This window comes from Mesocricetus auratus, unplaced genomic scaffold, assembly GCF_017639785.1.
Source record: "Mesocricetus auratus isolate SY011 unplaced genomic scaffold, BCM_Maur_2.0 Super-Scaffold_100031, whole genome shotgun sequence".
Taxonomy (NCBI): domain Eukaryota; kingdom Metazoa; phylum Chordata; class Mammalia; order Rodentia; family Cricetidae; genus Mesocricetus; species Mesocricetus auratus.
In genome coordinates, this window is record NW_024429212.1 from 15,561,037 (window position 1) to 15,586,671 (window position 25,635).

A 25,635-nucleotide genomic window follows, 5' to 3' on the forward strand; every position below is an offset into this window, starting at 1 on the left:
TTCTGTACAAGTCCTGGTGGCTCCTGAGTTCGATCCCTGTAACCCATGTAAGGATGGAAGAACAGAGCCAACTCCATGTGCCTGACATTGTGTGGGTGCACACACACACACCACACACATGTGTGCACATACATGCACGCATGCACACACATGCATGCATACACACACGCTCACACATGCACTCACATGCACACACGCTCGCACACACACATGCACACGCATGCACCAGCGTGCACCGTGTGCACATGCACACACAAAGAATATTAATAATATAAATGTAAAGTATTTTTAAGAGAATTCTTCATATCTCTCTATCATCTTTGAAAAAAAACAAATGAACTAATCTTACCATAAGTCAGGTCCACTTCATCAACATATGTAAGCTGTTCTCACATTTCACACCTTGACCTATTAGGATTTTAGAAATACAAAATACAAAAAAAGTTCAAAGATCATTCGACTGCACTAATAATGATAAACTAAAATATCCTGTGATATTTCCAGAATGAGGTTCCCCAAAGAAAACTCCACATAAGTAGCTACAGAACATTGCCGCAGGGGACAGCACACCCTCACAAGCAAGCATATACCAGCCTTAGAGGATGGTTTAGATGGTGCAGTAGATGCCGAGGCAGAACCTGCCTGAGTGCTTCACATTTCCACCTCCCTGATTGCTGACAACTTTCTACTCACTGTACCGAAGAACAATTAATTGGAGGCAAACGACATTAATTAAAGATAAAAACCAAGCTTTTAGGTTTTCACACAGAACGATACAAAAGTACCAAGGATACCTGCACCTTCAACAAAGATTCATCCTCGCAGAATATCAAGAAATTTTGATGGCCTGGCTCTGTTCCAGGTCCTGGGTTTGAGACAATTTATAAGGTAGGCTCCAGTTGTCACTAGTCCATTGATACAAAAGGAACACATTGTTTTTGCTTGGGGCTTCATGACCGCTGCCTATTGGTTACATAGTCATAAAGAAGTGTTTCATAATTTGGAATAATTTAAAAATGTGTACACGAGGAGGTGTGCCTGCATGCTTGTAGAGTGTGTGTATGTGTGTGTGTGTGTGTGTGTACATATGTATGTCATATGTGAGTACACATGTGTATGCCTGTTAGTACGTGTGTGGATCCAGAGGTCAGAGTCAGCTGTATCCCCCAGTGGTTCCCCATCTCACCTTGGGGGGACAGGGTTTCCCTCTGGACTAGCTGGCAGGCAAGCTCTTTGGGTCATTCTGTCTCCACCTCCTGACTGGGACTCTAGGAACATGCTGTCTCACCAGGGCTTTTACATGGGTCCTGGGTGTCAAATTCAAGTCCCCAAGCTTGCTCAGAAAGCTCTCTACCCATCGAGCCATCACTCCAGAACCCCCCTCCCAAAATCTACTTGTTAAAATGTATTTCCTTCTATTGGGAAATAAGGCTGATAGATTTTTATTCCTGATCAAGCAAAGAAACTTTGTTGCTTTTACTTGGAAGGAGCTGCTCGTGGCCACCAGCAAGCATCATCCTTCCAGAGAAGGTATTGACTGGAAAGCAAAGGATGACCGGGATGTGTGGACCTTCTGCCGCAAGATACCTCAAGGCACAGCTTATTGGACCGTCTTGTCAAGGGAAGTGCTGAAGGTGGAAAAAAAATTCAACACCGTTCTGCGTAGACAATGGGGGAAAAAGTCCGTGACACCACACTGCTGGTGGCAGCACTAAACTGTTCTTTGGCGTTCCTGTAGCAAAGAATAGGGCATGGTCTCCAGCCACTCAAGAAATTCCCACTGACATATGCTATGGTTTGGATGAGAAACGTCTCCATCGATCCCTGGTTGCTGGTGGTGCTTCTGGAGGTTATGCGACTTTTAGGGCGCATAGCCCTGCTGGAGGGATTATGTCACTGGCAGGCTTTGTGGACTCTGCCCCACACCCTTCCTATGTGGATTAAAAATGTGATCTGCCAGCTCCCACCATGCTTTCCCTCCCTACACGGGAGACTATCCCTTTGGAGCCCTAAGCTGTAACAAACCCTTTTCCTCCTCCTGGCTGCTTTTACAGAGTTCACGGTATTCTCATCACAGCAACAAGGGAGTAACTCGTACAATATGTCTCCCAAAACTCTAGAACTTTCTTTCTTTCTTTGTGAGCACGCGGGGCTGCCTCTCGGTAGGATCACTCCCCCGTTTTGAACAGCCTGCGAGTTCCCCAAGCCTATGTGGAGTTCCCGATTCCTGAGCCTCGGGTAACTTTTCCTTCCTCCCTCTTGCTTTAATTGTGCAGAAGTAAATGCAACATAAGCAATGTTAAAAAAAAGAAAAGAAATCAAGCCTCGCTCGTTAAATATAAGAACACAGAGCAAAATATCTGAGAAAGGTTACACCTCTTTAAAGATGCAAATTGATAATGGAGCTCAATATCAAAACAACAGAGTGCTGTTAATTTTTAAAAAGGTGCAAATTGCTAATCTTACTTAAGGCTTTTTTTTAATTGCTTATTAAGAGTCCTAGCTCAAAAAAATTTTTTAAACAAAATAAACTCTTAAAAATGGAGGGGCAAGAACTAAACAGGAAGTTCTGCTCCTAACCCTTGACTTCTCTTTTGAACCTGCTGGTTATAGCAGGACTTGCTAATGTTTGAAGACGCATCATCTACCCAAAGGTCACTCTAGAAGTCCACAGGCTTGATTCCTCACTTATCTATTGGGGCAACAGGGCTTCATCAGACCACAGAACCATGAAGAAATAGACGATAACCATTTAGCTCACTAGTTTGGAGATGAGGCTGATCTCTGGTGGACCTGGCTAATATTACCTGGTCTTCCTGAGGCTGCTGAGGCCACTGTGGCTTAACCGGGAGATGCTGTTCACATGAGATGAGTTGCTCACAACTCTGGGGTCCATGATGGGTGGATGGAGGGGTCTGGGCAATAGCGTACTATCCCATGTGCTTTGCCTACATGGCCATGGACAAGGGAGCACTTTCCCAACTATGTACAAGTGTCACATACATTAACTTTTGTTTAGACACCCTTTGATGCTGAGGCCCCACTCTGCCCCTGATTCATAGGCTGGTGCCATTGTATGCACAGAGCTGATTGCACACACAATAGGGATCAGGATAATCTGAAATGGCAAGACAAAAAAAAAAAAACAAAAACAAAACAAAACAGATTGATCCTGTCTAGTGATAGGGACAGAGAGGGGTTATTATCGGAGGATGTCCATGCATTTCCTGACGTAGAGACAGCGGTAGGGGAATATCTTAGTCACTGTTCTATTACTGTGAAGAGACACCATGGCCAAGGCAGGTTATAAAGGAAAGCTTTTAGTTGGGGGGCCTTGTTTACAGTTTCATAGTGTTAGTCCATGATCTTCACGGCTGTAATCATGGCAGCAGGCAAGTGGGCGTGGCACTGGAGTAGCAGCTGAGAGTTCATGCCTTGCCTACAACCACATGGCAGAGAGAGAGAGAAAGAGGGGGGGGAGGGAGGAAGGGAGCCTGAGCCTCAAAACCCACCCCAGTGGCAACCCTCTCTAAGGCCACACCTCCTGATGCTTCCTTAACAGTCCACCAACTGGGAATCAAACATCCTAATACATGAGCCTGTAAGGACTGTTCTCATGCAAACACCACAGGAAGAAAGCGTAGAAGTCTTGAAAGACCCCGAATTTATAGAAATAAAATATAAGCTTAAACAGGGGGAGGGCACCCCACTAGAGAACTTGGGAAGTGAACAAAGGACCCCATCCCAGGAACTGGCCAAACCACAGAATGGAATGTATGGTTTAGCAACCTTAATTGCAGAAGGGCTGTAAACCCACAAAAAGCCAATTCCGGGCTGCTGACCACCTGTGAAGAACTGACCAGGGCGTCAGAGATGGGCAAACAAGATTTGTGGGAACCACCATTTACTTAGGGAGAGATGATTAACTCATACCAAGGTTTGAGGAATTTACAACGTGTAGGTCAGGAAGACATCTATTTCCCCTGGTCAGTAGTCATGTACCACCCCCCCCCCCCCCCGTCACAAGATAGGGACCCCTCCCAAAGGCTTGTGGTTTTTGTCTTTAAAAGTTAATTGTAACTGAACCTCGGGGCCAATCAGTCTAAAAGCTGACTGAGAGGCCCATCTGCAGATGCCTAATTAAAGCCTCTTGCGTGTTGCATCAATTGGCGCATGGACTTTTGATCCTTGGGGTGACGAATCCAGCTTGGGGACCCCTCCTCAATTCAGGGTACCCCAACAGTCTAAATGTTATCAATGGCCTAACATCACAATTGGAGTCAGGCTCTTATTTATACCAATTCCACTGCCCAAAGTCAAAGTGTCTAATCTCAAAACCAGAGGATGGGAAAACCAATGGCAGTAAATGAAATTACAGAGGAATATTATCGTCAGCAGCAGCACATGTGGTCAGGAAGGCTTGTAGAACTGAGGCAGTTAATGCGGTCAGCCTGGCGTGAAGCCACCCTGGGCCAGGTTTCAGGGACAGAAATTTGTGTATGGATGTGAAGAAACACGGCGCTCCACACACACAAGATATTAGAGTTGTGCAGGAAGTATGAGGGAAGCGGGGAGTTAATAAGCGTATAGCGGCCCCCTCTCTGAAAGAAGCAGCAGAAGCAGAAAATCTCCAACTGAAGCTGGCAGGTTAGAGGCGGTTAGCGAGGGAATGGAGAAGGGCTGCTGAATCCATACATGATGTGTCTCGTTTCTCAAGCCGTGTTGTTAAACCCTACAGCAAGTCGGTATAGTGAACCGTAACGGGCTTCTTCCCGCCAGCCTGGTCTCAGAGCCACGTCAGTCCCAAATGAACACGCAGGACGCTATATTAATTATGAAGCTGTTGGCCATTTCCTGTGGTTTCTGACTTAATTATTAACCCATAATTACTAATATACATACATACATATACATATATATATGGTTTTTTTTCTCTGTGTAGCTTTGGAGCCTATCCTGGCACTAGCCCAGGCTGGCCTTGAACTCACAGAGATCCGCCTGCCTCTGCCTCCTGAGTGCTGGGATTAAAAGCGGGCACCACCAACGTCTGGCTTAATATACATTTTTATAAGGTCTTATCTTACAGAGAAGGCCAGACTTGCGCCCTCTCCCCCCAGGATCGCATGGGAACTCCTACTCTTGACTACATTTCCCAGAATCCTCCTCGACTCCTAGTCCCACCTATCTTGCTTCCCTATTGGCCAACAGTGCTTTATTTATCAACCAATAGGACAACATATACACAAAAGGACTTCCCCCATCAGTGAACCTTTAGTGGATTCTAAGACGGGAGAATACTGACGCGGTCATTACCACAGTGGAGAATCCTGCCCTTACCCTGGTTTTGAGCTGGGGAATAGGAAATAATCTGAGTATTTGTGTAGCAAGAAAATAGTTGCTGAGCTCCAGTCTTCCCTTGAAGATGCCTAGAAGGAAAACACACATTCTCTTTATTTTGTGCACCGTTTGGGAATGTTACTTATTACATATCACAAACACCAACAGGGCACCTGGGCTGCGAGCTCAGCGTTTGAACTTCCCTCTGTTCCCTAATCTGCTCTACCGCCTCCCGCCACACTAGCACAAGTGTGGACATGCTAGCACCCTACACCCTGTCTCCCTCAGAAGCGGGCTCAGGGGAATAAGGGACTCACAGCGGAGTCGCCAAGGGCCCCACAATAAAGAGCCAAACCCAGACAAAGCAGGAAAACATATTATTGTTCAAATGTAAGACATCGCCTCCACGTAGATGCACAGAAACGTGCAGAGTTGGGTTCCCTTATGGAAAGACCAGAAAAAAAGAAAACCCGGAGTCCATGGTGTACCTAGGGAAACCAGTTCAGGGGAGTTTGGAGGTCTTGGGAGGAAGCACGCCAATGAAAGCAACTCCTCCTCTTCCACCCACACATGCAGCCAGTCCCTCACCACGTCTGTCCGTTTGATGGCTGAAATATCCATCAGATCCATTCGTTTTTTTTTATCTGTCTCCTAACCCTGGCACAGCAACACCTGCTGACACGCCATCTGCACAGGACTACCCAATAGTTGCACAACAGTTCCCTAACTACTGCAGAGAACGTCAGGCCTCCCACAGCACGGTCCTCATACTCCTCCAGCCTCGCCATTTCCTATTGGTCTGGACCCACCCACGTGCACTGACAGCTCCTTTCTCTAGTCAGCTATCTGAAACGCCGCCCTTCCCTGGCCCAAACCACTCCCAAGTGTGACTCCCCTCTCCCCGGATGTACAGACCTGCTCCCAGGGCTGATGGGAAAGGTTCTTCCGCGTATATGTCTGTCTTATTGGTTGATGAATAAAACACTGATTGGTCAGGTAGGATGATGGGTAGGACTAGGAGACAAGGAGGATTCTGGGAAGTGTAGGCAGAGAGGAGTCGCCGTGTGATACCAGGAAGTGACGTGACTGGGCATAGAGGCCTGGAGGTTTGTACAGACAGTCAGGCAGTGACATAGCTGGGCAAAATCAGAATATAAGCAGGGACAAACAGGAAATCGCGCCCTCCTCTTCTCTGCGGACATGATGAGCCAGTCACCATGTAGGATGCCAGAGGAGTAACAGGTCCCCGGACCTTTCTCCGGTAAGACAAAGATGGTGTGGAAATGCTTAGGTTAGTAGCTATGGGTTCATAACTAAGACAGGGCTAGCCAATAAGAAGCCCCAGTCACCAGCCAACAACTTTATAACCATATAGCATCTGTGTGCTTCTTTGGAGCAGGGAAGGGTGGTGGGATCAAACCGGGCCAAGAAAACCTCACGCTACAGGGGGGCTTCACCAGTTTTCCAGGTCCAGTTTGTTAAGTTCAGGGTTTCCTTCTGCCTGTCTCTGTGTAGCCCAGGCCATAACTACATCATAGCAACTTGCTGAGACTGATTCTGGTTGGAATCTGAGTGCCTAATGAGCAAGAACCAGCCCATTCTTAGTCTCTGCCCCCATTTGCCCCTTGGTATAGTGCTTGGTACCCCATGCTTACTCGGTGGATGGAGGGGTGGAGGGATGGGTGGATGGAGGGAGGGAGGGGGAGGGAGGAATGGAGGGAGGGAGGGATAGAAGGATGGATGGGTGGAGGGAGAAAGGGGGAAGGAGGGATGGAGGGGGGAGGGAGGAAGGGGCATGAGCGGGACAGTAGGGGGAGGGAGCACCACACCAAGGAATGAGGTACAGAAAAGCTGTTCGTAGCAAAAACATGGGAAGGGCGAGGGAACTAATAAGAACCAATTAGAAGGAAAGTGAAAAGACTTATTCTAGGAGTTTGGTGTTAAAAAGCAAATGAAGTGGAAATTTTGTAAGTGTTAAACTCTACCCCAAAAGTGTAACTTAAAACAAGTGAAAAGGAGGTATAACAAGCTTGTGTTTGGATGTTAGAGCTTACGAAATCATAATTAAAAACACTTTACCAATGCTAATTAAGGTAGGTAGGTCAATATTACTGGCCTGGTTCTTAAGCAAAAACATCCCTTGGAGCAGGAAAGGACAGCGGCCTCAGCAGACTTGCACAAGTGTGAACTTCTTCAGAAAAGAACTGTGTGGTTGGTTGGGCTGCACAAGGACAGCCATGGAGAAAGGAGGAAGGTGCTTGAGAAAACCCCCAGGGAAGAAAGGGAAATATAAATGAGAAAAAAAAAGGCAGATAAGGCACATAAAATTCACTGCTGTTTGCCTGAGAAACATTCCAGGCTTTCAACGCACTATCATATGTCTGCACCCTAGAAGGACCAGGAGGGACATCTGTGAGCCTGAGGGCATAGGGCAAGAGATACAAAGAGAACCAAGAGAGATCTCGGAGGTCCAGGAACCCTACGGTAGCTCAAGAAGATGACACCTCTATCTGGTGCTCTCTTCCTGGCCTCCACACTTCCAAACCAGGACCATCTGTATACACAGAGGTAGGACTCGTAACAACACCGCCAAGGCCCTGGCAGCACCAGAGTCTCCCGGGCTCCCCGCGTTCTTATGTCATAGTCATTGGCTCCAGATTACAAAGAAAAATCTAGATCTTAAAAGTCCCTGGAGACCAGAGCAGTGCCTTCCTCCCTGCTTAAATACAACCCCCCACCAAGAGGCCCATTCTTGAGTAATTGTAAAATAAATTAGGTAAAAGAATAGATGAATTATAAATGTCATAAATCTATATATGCAAATGTTAAATCTTTAGGCACTGGTCCCATGAGGGTGCCTGGCAACTCTCTGGGCACCTGGCTACATTTTGAAATATTCACCACTAGATGGCACTATTTTAATTGAGACAGTGAAGTCCTCACCCTTAACACGGCCACCATCAGAAGGCAAGGTTGATGCAAAAAAAAACGTGTACAACAAATGTCAAGTGTCCCAAACCTGCTACTGCTCCTGATTGTCCATAATAAATCATGGGAGCCCCATCAGAGGGGAATGATTTCCAATGATTCTAAAATCTCCAGCCCCACTGTTAACAGCCGCCTACACCGCCATTAGAATATTGAGTATTTTTCAATAGCCTGAAGTAATGTCCTTGCTAGGACTTGTTATCATTACACATGCTTTCAGCCTCATATTGAGGGACTCTAATTACACCGCGTAGACAGCCCTAGACAACAATGGTGTGAGCAGCCATCTGTCCTGGAAGCACTGGTGAAGGCCTATGAGTTCCGGCACCGGAGCCCTGGTGACTTCTGTTATCAGTCACAATAAGATGCACTCAGGAACTGGGTGAGCTTCCGTGAACGTCAGCAGGCTTCCAGAGACAGAGAACCCAAAGCAAGCCCCGGACACAAGGCCGCTGGAGAGGTAGCTAAAGGAAAGGAAAACCACGTCTCTGGGTGTCCCTTACCCAGTATGGTAATGGTTATTCCTGAGGGCAGAAAGTTGCCTTCATTCAGGTTTCAGAAAACCCTGCTCTCGATTTCTAGTGACCTCTTCCTCCCTCCCTCCCTCCCTCCTTCTCTCTGGTACATAAATGTCAACAAGGTTATTACAGCAGCATGTGTGCCTGTTCCCCTTGCTTTGCTTGTTTTTAAACGGGATCGATACTTTGAAATACCTTTTCGTTTCATGAGAGCTTCCTTATAAAATGATCATAAGGGGCAACCAAGCTCTCGATTCTAGGGATAATGACACCCCTCCTTGTAGAGTGAAGCCTTCCCACCATCCGCCTGAGCCCTGCCACAGTTGCAGTCCCCAAATAAACACACAGGAGGCTATATTAATTATTTACCCCATAATTGTAAATCGAAGTACTTTCTCTTACCGGAGAATAGGGTCCGGACCTCTTATTCCTCTGGCGGCTATATCATGACTGCCTGTGTCTCTCTTTCCCAGAATCCTCCTCGACTCCTAGTCCCACCTATCTTGCTTTCCTATTGGCCGACAGCGCTTTATTGACACATAGGCAGGACTTCCCCCATCACCTCCTCCCCCACTGCATGCTCTCCCCAAAACACCGTCCAGTTCTGCTGCTTGCAGACCGCCACGTGTCGCGTCCCAGCGGTTCTGTCTTCCCATTCACCGCTGCTCACGTGGCGGCTCGGTGTCTGGCACAACCAGGTACCCATCGTCTCAACCACTCGGCCAGAACTCTAGGGGTGCCAAGGCGGTACGCGGGTGCATCTTTTGAAGCCCCTCTCATTGCCTGGTGGTGCAAATCCCCAGTGAAGACAACCGAGGAATGGAGCCCATGCCGAAGCCAGAACTCAGTAAGGAGCTCATCTTCATCAGAGGCAGCAGGGCACCCTAACACGCATTCGTTCAAGCCTGTGCTGTGCCCCAAATCGTCCCTCGTCCTGTCCCTCCCCCCCCCTCTGTGTCGGTCCCAGGACACCAGCCAACCAAGCTCAGCACCTGGGAGCCATTTTGCCTCTCCAGCCTTCGGTACCCCGCCCCTTGCCTTGCCACGCCCCCTCCTCTCATCTCACTGTCCCTCTCAGCCCCTGTTTCCCTCTTCCCCGAAGGGGGTCTGCTGACCAGCTTGTGACTGGGAGCTTCTAGCAAAACACCTCTTTTCCCCTCCTCCCAGTAAGGCCTGCACGCAAGTTCCTGTTTTCCATCCATCCTTAATTGTCTAAATGATAATTCCTGTTTTTGTCCCATCCTTTGCCAGGAGGGCCCTGGGAACATAGGCTTCTGACCTTGGTGGTTTTCCACCAGTGCCCAACAGGTATTTAAGGCTCCGCTCTTGTTAAAAGAAACGCTGTTCAGCCGGGCGGTGATGGCGCACGCCTTTAATCCCAGCACTCGGGAGGCAGAGGCAGGCGGATCTCTGTGAGTTCGAGGCCGGGCTGGACCAACAGCCTCCAAAACAATACAGAGAAACCCTGTCTCATAAAACCAAAAAAATAAATAAATAAATAAACGCCGTTCTCCTTGCAAGAATGAGCCGCTGTCTGTCTCCATTTACACTTAGCCTTTCATTCGGATCTCAGATCATTGTGAAGTGTTGTAGCCCCCATAACCAAGAACAGCTCACTGCACTCTTGGTCTAGAACACATCCTGCTAGTGCAAGGTTTATGAGAATCTGTCTCCTGATTTCACACCCACCCCACCCCAAGCTTTTCACAATAGAAGTGCTCAATTTGTCCGTTCCTTTACTTAAGGACATAAAGTAGGTGTTGTTGATGAAGCAATTTTCCCTGTGTCCACATGTACAGGGAGAATTTTGATGATGATGATATGATGATGATGATATCAGGACATGCTAAGAGAAACCAAAAGTCTGAGTTTGAACTAACCAGGACCTACAAAAGTGTTTACTTTCCCAGAGTATCCTTCATTTCCAAACTATTGTTTTTGTTGTGCTGTAGAAATGTGTAATGCTGTACGAGCCGGGCCTGAATTACTTGCATGCAACCATAAAAATCAGTGAAAAGAAAATGAAATTGTCCAGGCTTGAGCATAGAAGATACACTATGACAACTTAGCACCGAGCTATTTTTAGGGATGACAGAGTATCCGGGTGCTCTGATACCTGCCCGGCTCACGCGTCTGATTTATAACTTCAGAAACAACGGTAAAAGATCAATGTGCCGTGGCTTCCACACTGTATTTGCATTTTAATAGAAGATGTCAGTGCCTCTGTTTCCCGGGGTGATACATGCTGGATCCTTCAGGTGGCCCTCCTGTTGACTCATGAGGGCTCTTTCATGCTGTAGGATGGTGTCATGCAGTCAGGGAGGGACAAACCCCCCCAGAAACTACTGCACCCAGTTGAGTGTCTCAGGCCACTGAGTAAGACCCTAGCCTCCTCGCCAACCCCGAGAATGTCTCAGTATTGCTCAGAAGCACAGACCTGCTGGCGGCTGTCACTGTAGCTGCTGCTGCTATTGCCAACACTGCTTATAGTGCTGTCTCTATAAGTCACCCCCAAAGCTTATTCTGCATTCTGGGGCACAGTAGCTAGAGAGAGTCTGGGTCTCGGGTCTCCATAGACAGCCAACAGGCCATTCGCAGCCCATCTAGTCCCACGCCATGCCGCAAGACAAACTGTGTGCTATTGGGCTACTCTTGTGCCAGGAGCTACCCTAGGATTGCACACGGAGCCCATCTCCTCTTCACTGCAAGATTCCATATCGTACACTGTATCAGTTGCTGGGAGGACACAGAAGAGAGTGTAACCTTGCCACAGATCACACTCCCAATGAGGAGAAGGCATTCCCGAGGCCCTTGTCAGCCTCCCTTCCTCCACCTGTTTACAAAGATACATGCGATTTTTGATTCTAAGGTGTGCTTCTAATCTCTCCCTTGATATTAGATCATATCCGATCAGCAAGTTGTTGATCCCTGCCATTTCGGAAGAGCTATCCACTTAACACGCGTTGATGTAGTTCTATGTTCATGAGCTAAACTTTGCCAACGTTCTTGGGTGTGGATGTGTGCTGATAGCAGATGAATTGGCCTGTGGGAAGCTGGGCACAAACTAGGCTCAGCACTTGGGAGGTAGAGACCAGCAGGATCAGCTACATAGTAAGACTGTCTCAAAAAAGCAAAAGAGGAGAGAGAGAGACAGAGACAGAGAGAGAGACAGAGAGAGAGAGAGAAGAAGAAGAAGAAGAAGAAGAAGAAGAAGAAGAAGAAGAAGAAGAAGAAGAAGAAGGAGAAGGAGGAGGAGGAGGAGGAGGAGGAGGAGGAGGAGGAGGAGGAGGAGGAGAAGGAGAAGAAGGAGAAGAAGGAGAAGAAGAAGAAAATGACCTTGTGGATAAATAGAAACAAGGTTGGCGTTCTACAAATTTGAAAAGTAAACCCGGGTGTAAATGTGTCTTGCTGTCAATACCATAGCAGGAAAAGAGGCAGAGTTAAGGGCACTTCACTTCCCAAAGTGAGCGCTCACACACTGAAACTGCGACCAGTGTAGACCAGTGCCTGCTGAGCTCTTCCTGCAGGTGAGACATCATGGATTGAGAGCAGAGGCCCTGGAGTAAACACAAGGAGTCTCTGTAAAGGGAATTTCTTCCTGCCTTGTCCTACAGCTGTTTAGTCCCGATTATACGCACTGATAGATATTAATATAAACTGTTTGGCCAATGGCTCAGGCTTCTTACTGGTTATATCTCTCTTAATTATTAACCTATTTCTATTAAACTATGTTGTGCCACGAGGCTGTGGCATACCGGTAATCTGGCATGTTACTCCTTTGGCAGCATGGTGTCTCTCCTGGTGGCTCCTCTCTCTTTCCTCTCCCCAGAATTCCCCTTATCTGGAGCCCCTCCCCCCACCTATTCTTCTTGCCTAGCTACTGGCCAATCAGTGTTTTCTTCATCAACCAGTAAGAAAAACAGTCTCTCCCTTCTTCTACCCTTCATGACCCCGAAGGTGAGGACTTGGGATATCTTGGAAGGAAGCATTTGACATCCAGGCTGGCAGTCAGGAGGAACGTTCTAGAGGAAATAATCAGAGACAGAGCCTGAAGGTACAAATGCCATGGGAATCCCAGAGAGCTACTAGGGTAAGACGCTCCTAGAGACTAAGGACCAGGGCATGGGGCTGGGGAAGGGGGGGCTTCAATAAGTCAAGGCTAAGCAGCTGACACGATCTGCAGATGATGAGGGACCAATGGCAGGGCGGATGCCAAGCAGAGTCCAGGCCAGAGAGGCCTTTTGAGTAGCCTTGATGACCCGTCCCCAAGTTCTGTCTACAATGACCGTTAGCCTCCCTTTCCTCAGGCCGAAATCTTTCATTTTTTTGCTTGTTTGTTTGTGTTTTTGATGCTGTTCTTATGTGTGCGCAGCGGTGGAGGTCAGAGGTCAACCCCAGCCGATGTTCCTCAAGATATACCATCCACCTTGATTTTGTGTTTGTTTTGTTTACTGGGATAGGGTCTCTTGCTCGGACAGGAACTCACCCAATCTGCTAGGCTGGGATGGCTGGCGAGACAGCTCTGGAGAATTGCCTGTTTTCACTTGCCCAGTGCTAGGACTGCAAATGACACCACCATGACAAGGGTTTTTCTGTTGTTGTTGGTTTTGTTTATTTGTTTTTTGTTTGTTTGTTTGAGGTTTAGGGCTTGAAATTCAGGGCCTTGAGGCCTGAGTGCCTAGCACTTTACCACCAAGCTATTCCCCCGGTGCCCATCCAGAACAAATTTTAAATTAAATTCAAGATCAGCTCATGCCCCTGTCACCAGTGGGAGACCTCGTTTCTCCTGACCTAGGGCATTCTTTATGTACATCCCCGAACAAGTCCGTCCTGCTCCACTGTGGCTCATGCAGTTCCTGCTCAGAACAGCCTTCCAGACCCTCAGGGGCAAGTGCGCCTGGATCTGTCAGGTTTGGGTTCCCTCAGAAGAGATCTTGTGTTGAGCAACTCCCTCTGGGTTGAGACATAAAGCATCCCATCCTTCAGGAGGCTCACTGGGATTAGGGAAGGAAAGAGACCTCACAAGGCTCAGGAAGTTCCTGAAACCGGAGAGCTACAAAGTCCCTCCTACAGGCTGTACAAGCAGCAACAGCTGCCAGGAGAAGGATGCCCTGGCCAAGCTGCCAGGTTTAATGGGGAAGTTCCGACAGGGCAATCACCATAAGTCATCACTCTGGTGTTCTTGAGTGGTCCACACTCCCCTCAGAAACCCCTCGCCAGGCTCTGGAAGGGAGCCTGAGAAAGCCATTGCTTTACCAAGGTGGACCTTGGTGGAATACTTGTTTTGGTCTGTCACCCATTGCTCTACAGGAAGAAGAGGCATTCACTCACGTCTCCCCAGGGAAGAGTCACACAACAGCGGGACTCGACAGTTGGGGATCACCTCACAGCCACTGCTCTCTCTCCAGCAGTTGGCAGAAGTCCTACAGGAGACAGCCACTGAGAGCGCAGGGACCAATTGCTCATCTCGCATAGAGGCCACATGTTCGGCAAGCAGAAGCACTTCCTCGGAAATCCTGGGCTTCTCCAGAATGCAGGCATTCCCAGGGAAATTGGGGTCACTGGATCCTTGGTTCTCCAGGGGCCTTCTCTCCACTAGCGGAAACAAGTGCCTGCTACGAGGGCAAAAACTATTCAATTAGCTCTCATTGAAGTTTCTTCTTTTCCCCACAGGTGTAAATTGGGTACCTGGCATGTTGTTTTGAACTTGACTCCACATAAAAAAGATATTCATTTCCAGACTGTCTCTGGCTCCGAAGAAGGAAGCAAAGACACATTCAAGGCCTCCAGCATTTACCCCTCGTGCCCCAATCCTCTACCTTGGGGAAACCAGCAACAGGGTTTTGCAAACAAGTTCCAAGGCTGTTCCTTCTTGCAGAGAACAGTGGTGCGGCGAGCAGCAGCACCTAAGGAACTAGCACTGCTCTTGTAGACAGCGTGTGATTGGCAGGTACCGAAGTAAATTTCTCTAGGGAGAAAAGGAGTCACTCTAAAATCAGAGCTACAGAAGCCTGTACTTTTCCAAAGATGTTTGATCCGAGCGTGCATCAGGTCTCGCGGCACGCTCATCCCCACACCTGAGAGGGGAGAAAGGAATGCTTTCTCCGCTTGCTGTGAGGGATCCAGCCGGGTTTCTACCACCGCTCTTCAGCGGCATATTCCTTGATGCCCAACACACATGATGACTTCAAGCTCTGGCCACTCCCCCATTGTCAGGACTCCCGCCAAACCAATCCCATTGCATTTCTTCAAGTGGATCATACGCTATTCCTCCTTCCGTGGAACTGGAGTTTGATGAACAAGAGAGAGACAGCAAGTTGGAGGTGCAGCAGAGGGCGGGTCATCCAGGGCCTATCTACAGATCCTACAAGTAAGCTTGGGTCTCTTTCTAAGCATGGTGGGAAAGGCATTCTACCAAGGTTTCTAAGGAAAATTGCATCATCGGATTTGGATTTAAGATTGCCTTTCCTTTGAAGTAGAGGACAGAATAGACAATATCTGAGAGTAGGTATACTGTTCAGTTGTTCTTACCTCTTTAACACGGGGTTGAGAAAGATTTTTTCCCATAAAAAGCCAAATAATACACACCTCGAACTTCGTGATCTGTCTGGCCGTCGTTGGCGTTTCTCAAGTCTTCCGTACAACACAAAGGACAGAAAGAAGGCAGACGGTGCATATGCAAATTAGTGTGACCCATTCCAACAAATTTTAATTTATATAAATACACAGTGGCTTGTATCTGATACACAGCCCACAGTTTTCTGACTCCCGTTCCAGTTTTTCTGAATGGTCTTTGTGATGCTGAAGAGTTTGTCCATTATTGTTGTGACTTAGAGTGCTTATTATGAACAGATGCTAGCAGCTGGCTGGAGAGATGGCTCAGAGATTAGGAGCACTGACTGCTCTTCCAGAGTATGCAGGTTCAATTCCCAGCACCCACATGGTGACTCACAACTGTCTGTAACTCCAGTTCCAAGGGATCCAATGCCCCTACACAGTCATACATGCAGGCAAAATATCAATGTACATTTTTTAACGTTAAAAAAGAATCATTTTAGAAAGTTAGAAGAATGACTGCTAAAGCAGGTGATGGTGGCCCACCTGAGTGCTTGGGAGGCAGAGACAGGTGGATATCTGAGTTTGAGGCCAGCCTGGTCTACAGAGCAAGTTCCAGGACAGCCAGGGCTACACAGAGAACCCCTATCTTGGTTGGGGAGAGGAAAAAAACAAAAAGGAATAGTTGATAAAAACCATAGTGTGGGGGAGGGGTGTTCATGAAGTCCACCCTCTACCCGAGGAGCTATTGACCATCATGACTTCCGGGAGAGGGAGAGTCAGTGTTCTTTAGGGGTGTGGTACCTGGGAGGCTATACATCTGCCGCTTCCTGCCAGGTGTTTGGGCGTGACACCAGACTAGTAACTAATCCAGCCTGTGTTGAGCCATGTAGCACCACCCTTTCAATTCAAGACTAAAAGGATGAACCTCGTTATGTTGAATTGTGTGCCCGAGGAAAGAGCCACCGGAACCATGGACTTTAAAACATTAAAATGGAAAAAAAATGCTGTATGCTGTACCACAATCAAATAAAAGTTTCCAGATTTTAGGGGAAAGTAAGATTCAAGACTTCTCACCTGTACCAAGTTCAAATGGCAGTCTCTGAAAAAATCAAATCATTAGTGGAACTTTGGCCCACGAAACTGGACAAGATATGTTGAATGTAAGAAGGGAGAATGCCCAGAAAATAAGATGTGATTAAGTCATCGGATATACAGCTAAAATATTCTGGGTTCGATGTTCAAAAGAAATTGTGGATCATACCAAGAGCTGGGAAAATTTACAACTTGAATGAGTTAAGATCATCTCCAAGCTACAGAGTGGGAACTGACAGATTTTAACACAGCCTTCTCCATGGTGCTGAAGACACCAGTGGCCTCCATTGCTTATTGAACACTGGCATCACTCCATTTGATACGGGTGTGATCATACTCCTGGAGACAGAGATGGACTTCCTACTAATGGCATGCCTTCTGTTCTTGTGTTGCTGTGTCATTGAGATCACCATGAATTTCTGGGCCCATACTGCATCATAAAGATGACACAGTTGAAGTCAGTGAAGGTGTCATTGATGGGGTCAAATATGCACTTAGCCTGATCAAGTACTCAGTGTCTCCAAGTTCATTTGGCCTCAGCTTCCCCACCCTGTGCCAGGGGCACAGGTAATACTTGCAGGGGCCAAGGAGCAGAAAATCCACACAAATTTTTATTTCAAAGACACATAAACAAGTTCTATATCAGGAACGAATTGTACTGTTCTGATGGGGCATGTCCTTCTGTATATATGTTTGTCTTATTGGCTGATGAATAAAACACTGATTGGCCAGTGGCCAGGCAAGAAGCCTAGGTGGGGCTACCAGAGGAGGAGAAAGTGTGGAGAGAGAGGCGGCAAAGAGACAGCATGCTGCCCAAGGAGTAATGTGTCAGATTACAGGTAAGTCACAACCCCAATGGCAATACATAGATTAATAGAAATGGGCCAATAATTAAGACAGAGACAGCCACTAAGAAGCCTGAAGTCATACTTTCTATACTTAATATAAGTCTTTGTGTATTTATTTGGATCAAAGTGGCATGGGACCAGGTGGGACAGAAACCTCCGTCTTCACTGTTCTTTTTCTCTGTGACTTTCTATTTCATCTCTATAGGCCCAAAATAAGTTTTGCATTGATATATTTTAAAAAATGAATCTTTTCTGAGCACCTCTGTCAGCCAGGATCACTGAATAGTGCTTCACCGAAGAGATCAACATCCTCAGAGGCTCCCTACAACAGGGTCTTTTCCCAGTGCAAATAGGATCAGCTGAAGAATGGCACAAATGATAAGAGTATTCAATAAGAGGCAGCAATTTGAAACAAAAACCAGGGTGCTACATATCTAACTAGTACAAGACCTAATGATAGAAACGATTCTTTTTATGCAGGAATGGTTGTGAGAAAAAAATACAACAGATAGATCAGTTTTAAAGAGTGGACGTGCCAGTCTGGCAGAGGAGGAGAAATAGCCCTTAGACTTTCCTTGCCACATGAGATATCCACTGACAGCACTGAACATGATGAGTCAATGAAGGAGTTGTTGGTGTTTTTCATTCAGCTAAAAAAAAGTATTCACACAATGGTAAAGAAAAATAATCGAATCAGGCATAACGCAAAAATATTGCTAAATAGGGAAATACTTGGGAGTTCAAGAATGTTAAAGTTACTATAATTTACAAGGGGGAGTGGGAAGGAGGAGAAGAAGGCAGGAGAGAGGAGGGGAGGGGAGGGGACAGGAGGAGAGGAGGGGAGGAGGGGAGGGGGAGGAGAGGCTCAGTGAAGCCCTATGACACATAGAGTGTGATGAAATGTATCCAGGAAGCTTTTACCTTAGCAGTGGAAAAACATGTCCCTTAATAAACACTGCTCTGGTCATGACTGAAATGTATAACCTTTGTCACCATAAGACTAATCTATCTATAGAACAAGAGCATTTTAATAAGGTCAGATATTAAAACTAGCAGATTACAGTATCAGGCCTAAAATTCCACATGTACATTCATGTTGTTGAACTCATCTCCTTGTGTGTGTATATATATATGTATATTTATATATATACATATTCTAAGAGTTTCTTTGTGATACAAACTTCAGAATGACTTGTAGTAAGGTCTGTAGATGCTTGACTTCTTGAGGCAATGCCAATTGTTTTCCAAAGCAACAAAAATACACATGGATCTTAGAAATATAATGTTACACTTTGGTCATAAATATCCTCTCAAAGGTTTATGTTTTGACAGCTTGGCTCCCTGATGATAGGGCTGTTGGAGGTTAATGGAAACTCACACCAGCCACAAGAAGCCATTTTAAAGGCTCCCTCATCGGTCACCGGCTAGGCATCTCTAGAGACTTGTCCCTTTTTGGACCTGCCACTACAAGAACCCAGAGCAAGTGCCAGGTGACTCTTCTCCGACTCCTGCCCTGCCGTGTTGCATGAGGTGGGAACCCTGTCAGAGACAGAGGTTAAAGTATGACTCGTGCCTCCCCAGAGTAGAAATGAGCACTGACAGGGGGTCTCAGGCAAGGGAGGGGGAAACTTCCTGACAGTCCTTTCCAACACCTCTACGATGCCCACCGCGCAAAGGTCAACGCCAGAAGTGTTAACCAAAGGTCCTGTTCTCACTAGAAGACACCAGCCCAAATAGCCAGAGAAGTAAAAGCAAGCCAGCCCTAGAGGCAGGCTCTGCATCTGTGCTTAGGTAAGCGGTGACGCAGATGGTCTGCACTCGTCCCATGTAAGTGACCCACATGGAGACAGGCAGACTCTACTCATATTCAGTTTCCATTTTGTGAACTTCTTTGTCCTCCCCTTCTGCTTTTAGACAGCCTGTCTGTAGAGAGAAGCCTTTTCCTTGCCGGCCGCTTTGGTTTTTTCCCCACCAGTCACCTGGGCTCTGCCAAGTTGTAGTCCCCAACTAACACACAAGACTCTGTATTAATTATGAAGCTGTTGGCCTTGCTTGTTTCTTACTGGCTAGCTCTGACTTAAGTATTTACCACATAACTGCTAATCTAAGTATTTCTCTTACCAGAGAAAAGTTTCCGGGCTTCTTACCTCTATGGCGGTTACATCTTCACTTCCTGTGTTTCTCCTTCCCAGAGTCCTCCTGGACTCCTAGTCCCACCTATCTTGCTTCCCTATTGGCCAACAGTGCTTTATTGACATATACACAGGACTTCCCCACTACCTGTCCTAAAAGACAAAGGTTGGCTCAGGACTGGGCACCTCCCTGCCACAACCTCACCTTTTATGCTGTGGTTGAGACTCAATCCCTTCCTCGTTTTGATCTGCCATTAGTTAGGCCTGCCTCCTCTTCTTCCTTATTTATTGTTTCTCCCTTCTGCTGACTTTTGTCAGTTCAGTTTTCCCCCATGGCTCTGATACTAATTGCTCATCTTGCTCAGCTTGTTCTTTTCCAATCCCTGCCCTTAGTAAACCTTAGCACGCACACACTGGTCTACCCCTGTTCCTTTACTCTCCAAGCTTTACCAGAGTTAGGGAGCCATTGTCTCTATAACTGGCTGTTTTTTTCTCTTTTGTAGTATTTATGTGTATGCATGTGTCTGTGAGTGTGTGTGCAGGTGCCCAGAGAGGCCAGAGAGGGCCTCAGACCCCATGAAGCTGAAGTTGCAGGTGTCTGTAAGCCTCCCGACGTGGGTGCCAAGATTCAAAGTCCAGGCCTCATGACTGAGCAGCGAGCACCTAATAGCGGAGTATCTTCCAGCCAGTTACGGTGTTTTCACAGTGGCCCGTGCATCTGTTGTGGCTGCTTCAGGGGTTAGTTTTCTATCCTCGGGGTCACGCTGGATACCACACCACCACCCTGGCAAGTGGGGCTGAGGGGTCAGCTGCTGAGCCTCACTCCCACTCCAGTGAGAAGAAATGAAATCCAAACCTTAATACACCCCAGTCCCACTTAACACCGCAAACATTTCCAACTGAGAGAATTCGGGCGACTAAAGCAGCCCAACCACCAACCTAATCCTGGAGATGCCAAGTCCCACTGAAGACACACAAGCAACTCCAAAACTCAAGGCAACTCGGTTTTCTCCAAAAAAAAAAATGCACTGGTTCCTGAGTGATGAGCCTCAACAGGAGTAAAGGAGATGAAAAAGAATCCCAGAAAATATTTTATTTTTGTTTTTGGATGCCCAGTGAAATCAAAGAGAACACAAACTTCTGAGCAGAGTCAAAGAGAACCCAAATGAATGGTCGGCTCGGGATGTGAAAGAATGGTTGGCCTCTAAACGTAAAAATGTGGGAAGTATCAAATTAAAGCCTTGGAAGTGATCATCTCAGGGAGTCAAAAAATATTCAATAGGAAGTCTCACCAACAGAATGTATCAAGAGGACTCACCGATAGAATGTATCAAGAGGAAGGCAGACGACTATTAGGGCTTGAAGACAAGCTAAAGGAAGGAAAGCTTCAAAGACGTTAAAGCAATAATAGCAAAGTATGAAACAGACCGAGTGAGATCTCTGGGGCACCATAACAGACCAAATCTGCAGCTACGGAAGTAGGAGGAGGAGGAAAGGCACAAGCCAAAGGCGTAGAAAATATGTTCGATAAAATCACAGCAGAAAGTGTCTCAAATCCAAGTAGGGACCATTCTGCCAGATGCAGGAAGCATCTAGAACGCCACGCTAAAGGGCCGGAAAAGAACCTCCCGTGTCACATCGCAGTTACACGCTGAGTACACAGACAAGGACGCGGCGTCGAGGGCTGGGAGAGAGAAGCACCACGCCACACACAAAGAGGCGAACCGAGCCGAGCACCAGCGCAGGCCTCAACAAACACTTTAAAAGTCAAGGGGGCCTAGATCCATGTACATCAGTCCTGGAAAGAAAATGACTGCCCGCCCTGATTGTTTCATTTTTTGAAGCTACGCAAACGGTGCTGTGGGAGGCACAACATCATTTTACGGTTTCATTATCTATCTACGATTGTGAGGGTTAGCCCCTACTGTCGCCTGTATGAGTGGGGCGGGGCTCTGAGCACGCCTGTGGGAGAATGTCTTAATTAAGTTACTTGAGATACTGCGGGTGGCACCGTTGCCTGGGCTGGAGTCCCGGACTGTGTGAAAAGAATGTGAGCTGATGTAAGTGAGCTCCTCATACAGCTCTTCTGCTCCGCTGTGGATGTTGAGTGGCCGGCTGCCTCAAGTTCCTGCCACTCCCCTGTCGTGATGGACGCAACCTCAAGCTGCGAGCCATACCATGCCTTTCCTCCTTCGGCCCCTTTTGTCACAATGGGAAAAGAAACCAGAGTAATAACCAAAAACACACCTGTGTGTGACTTATATTTCTAAACACGCAAGCACATAGAGAAAAGCTGTCTTTTCTGAAACTACTCTCAAAGGGAAGAAACGTGAAGGAGGAGAGCTGTCTTACCTGTCACTTGCTTAGAGCATTAGTTGTATAAATGTATATATGAAGATGAAATGACACTGTAGTATGTGAGGTCCTTGGCACTAAGCAGCGATAATCAATATTTTCTCTTACAGCTGAAATTTCTCTCTAAACCTACCACCCCTCTTTCATCTAAAGCCCGAATCATTAGTTCTTTATGCGTGAAGATAAGTGAGGATCTCAAAACGGAAAACCCCTCTCTGCCTGAGGTTTCCAGGTGTAAAGAATAGCTCAGAGTCATAAAATGGTCAAATGTTAGGTAGGGTTAAAAGCAGTTACATTGTCCTCCAACTGCAACTAATGTATTTAAACTTCTACTTACAAACATTTGAGTTTTCTTCTAAGGTCCAAAATATGTGCACCTTTAATTTGATTGTTGCTTATAACATAATCTACCATTTTCTTGCCTCTAGGCTATTTCCAAAACAGAAGAAAAAAAAACAGGAGAAATCTTTAGATTACCAATACTGAATATTTTACTCTGAGGATTTGGTGTTTTACTGGTGGTTTTTTTTGTTTTTTGTTTTTGTTTTCTTTTGTTTTTTTATGCCTCACTTCTATTCTCTTCTTAGACTAAAGAAGAAATGGTATTTGGACATAAAGAGTCAATAGTTAATATTTAAAAAAGGAAGTATTTTAAAACTAAAAACAACAAACAATATTCAGCACGCTGGGCAGCGTCGTCATGCAGAACTTACTTCAAATGACTGAGTCCCGCCCGACCTTGCAGCCAGACCTTCCTCCTGCTAGCATTCCATGCCAGAATCCCGGCCAAGTTCCAGGACAGAGCCTCACCCCACACGCCTCTCACCACTTTTTAATTGCCTGTGCCCATGGCTCCTTACTGACTGCCACTTAGTATTCCGCCTGCTCCTAAACAGCTGCCACGTCGGCTCCCTGGAGGTGCGTTTCTTATGTCCTTACCTCGTTCACGGGGTTTAATTAATTAATGTTTCCTGGATGCCTTGAGGTTTGCAGATGAGAAGTGCAAGGTGGAACTGCAGAGTCTTATTAAATTTCCATTATTTTCCTGGAAACGGAAGCAGCCTGCCTCCTGTGGATTCCTAGCAGACAGGGCCCTCCCATGCCTTCTTCGGAGTCCCAGATCACAGAACGGTTTTGGCTCAAACCATCACTTCAGCCCGCCGCCTCTGAGAGGTGACAGACCATTCTAAGTGTGACACGGGGCCACATGTCAGGACTGCATTCTCCTCCTCCAACCTGTAGTTTACGTACAACGAAGAAGTATGTAAATGGTGATAAAGGTAATAGGCTTCCATTCATGCAAATATAAATCATACATATGTATAATAAGCACACAGACACACACACAGGGATTTCTATTTTCTGAACGTAGCTGGTCATGGCTTATATCCAAAGTGTTGGCCTATGGGTTTGTGTTTTAAACATTCTGTTCCCAGTTTGAGGGATGTTTTGAGGGCTGTGGGGACCTTAGGAGGTGGAAGTGGGTGAGTGGGGTAACTCTGTCCCTGAGCCTATGTGTCTACCTCCCTGAACTCTGACTTCTTCACCACAAGAGGTGAAGACAGCTGAAAGCTTGAGCTGAGATACATCTTTTCTTTGTTTCTGTGGCGCGTTTTGGTCACAGCCACGCAGAAGTGGCCAGCATGCGGGTGGACGTACAATCCTCTTTTGGAAATGTGTAGAAAGCTAAGTGCTCATCAGATGGCTCTACTCCATCTTAGCTCAAGGGCAGAGAGTTCAAAACCGTCCTCAGTTAAGTCTTAAGACCTAAAGGTCAAAAGCCTGGCTACATTAGGATGCTTGATCTTGGCCTTGGCTGTCTTATTCTAATAACAACAGACCTGGTTTGAGGTGTAGTTGCTCCTGACCCTTGAGACCAGGTGATGAGGAAGAAAAGCCTTTAACATCCTCAGCTGGCCTTTCTTCAGTCCACACTCCCCGTCTCAGGTACAAACCTTGGGCTGCTTGGCTGGGCTCCCACTGCAGCCACACAAACACAGCAAAGTAACCACACAAAGTGGAGATGATATGAACTTCCTCAGGCAAGCTACAAAACAAACCTGTCAGGGTCTATAATGGACCTCAAATTGTGTGTGTGTGTGTGTGTTTTCTTTTGAAGGAATGTTATATAACGAGTCTTTCTTTATCCCGCCAGCCAGTCCCAAATAATGACATGGAGACTTATTAGTTATGGAAGCTCAGCCTCTAGCTTAGGCTTGTTCCTAACTAGAACTCATAATGTAAATTCACCCATTTATGTTAATCCACATTTGATCCCGTGGCGTTACCTGTCCCCCACCTTGCACCTTCCATGTCCTCTCCCTGTCTCCTGGCCTCTCTCTCGAGTGACTTGATCAATCCTCTCTGCCTCTTCCTTTCTGTCTTCCCGGAAGGCCCGCCTATCTCTCTGCCTCTTCCTTTCTGTCCTCCCGGAAGGCCCGCCTATCTCTCTGCCTCTTCCTTTCTGTCTTCCCGGAAGGCCTGCCTATCTCTCTGCCTCTTCCTTTCTGTCTTCCTGGAAGGCCCGCCTATCTCTCTGCCTCTTCCTTTCCGTCCTCCCGGAAGGCCCGCCTATCTTTCCTGCTTAGCTACTTACAGCTTTTTATTACACCCGTCACAGCAACACATCACACAGTGTGCAAATATTCCACAACATTTCCCCCCCTTTGTCTAAATAAAAATGAAAGGCTTTGACCCTACCATAGTAAGACCATATACAATAAGAACAATTATCAATTAAGGGGTTACATTTATGATATCCAGCCCATTTATATTTGGCAAATTCAGAGAAAGTACTGTATTATCTATCCTATCCTAATCCAAAGTTTTATACCTAAACCATTTTCTGTCGTAACTTGCCTTACCATCCTAAAAATGTCTTCTTAGACCTTAAAACATCTTCTTAAATAAACAACTTAAGATTTTATGTTTCTCAACCTTGTAAACTTTACTTCTCTTATGTAAGTTTCTTTTGATAACAAGGAAATTGAATTTGATAACAAGGAAAACTGTAAAACTATAGCTAACTATCCCTCAATCCCCATCGGAGATCCAAGAAGGATAAAATACTACTTGAGTGAACCGGAAGTTCCGAGAAAGCACCCGAGGTTCCTCAGCCACGCTGGGGCATCCATCTTCAGCATACAGGCCTAGAATGCCTGACAGACTTTTCTGTGAAGCAGGATTTTGGAAGGACTGTCCTTCAAAAGGCAAAGTTTGGCAGTCCCTTTCTTTTGTGTTCTGCTTGTCCAGTTTGGGCAGCATAATGCCAGCAGCTGAGGCAAGGGCAGTTTCTTGCCCAGTGGCTAACTTTGCCACAAAGAATGCAAACTCAATATGGAGTTTCTTCGATGCCCATCATCCTATTATGAAGTAGATTGGTGCTGCCAGGAGCAGACATGTCTCACTATCATGAAAAGCCCTATGTTATTAAAACATAATAATGCCATATTCTGTAGGCTCTCTGAAGTGTTTGAAGTCCATCTATTTAAAATGTTTCTGATAGACCTTGATAATATACTTAACATGACTAAAAGCTTCATTGTATAGATGACTAACTACTAACCTATATTTCTTTATTATCCTAAATAGCTTTCAAGGACCAGAACTTTACATCCCATTTTTAAATGAGCTGTGTAGATACAGTACTTTAAACAAGAAATAGAAACGTGTAATACAGTATAGCAAAAAAACCCTTTAATTTGTATCAAAATATAAAAATATCTTAAATAAAAGTGGAACCATATATACAGTATAACAAAAATAACCTTAAATTTGTATCAATGTACAAAAATCATTACCAATGTA

General features: G+C 46.3%; 2 long non-coding RNA genes across 5 annotated transcripts in view; both read right to left on the reverse strand.

Moving 5' to 3' along the window:
- LOC121135179 overlaps nt 1-9,284 on the reverse strand; it is a 79,906-nt gene extending 70,622 nt beyond the window's left edge. For all 3 annotated transcript variants that reach the window (XR_005872392.1, XR_005872390.1, XR_005872391.1), the window contains exons 1-3: nt 9,246-9,284; nt 5,338-5,426; nt 350-408 (exon numbers count right to left, since the gene is read on the reverse strand). This is a non-coding gene — a long non-coding RNA (uncharacterized LOC121135179). The remainder of the gene's footprint in view (nt 1-349; nt 409-5,337; nt 5,427-9,245) is intronic.
- Nucleotides 9,285-13,442: 4,158 nt separating this feature from the next.
- On the reverse strand, nt 13,443-19,517 carry LOC121135136. Of its 2 annotated transcripts, none has more exons than XR_005872325.1 (3): nt 19,489-19,517; nt 15,432-15,476; nt 13,443-15,127 (listed from the first exon to the last, which is right to left on the reverse strand). It is a non-coding gene; the product is annotated as an uncharacterized LOC121135136 (long non-coding RNA). The 2 variants fall into 2 exon arrangements; XR_005872326.1 differs by lacking the exon at nt 19,489-19,517 and adding an exon at nt 17,602-17,857.
- Between the last annotated feature and the right edge of the window lie 6,118 nt (nt 19,518-25,635).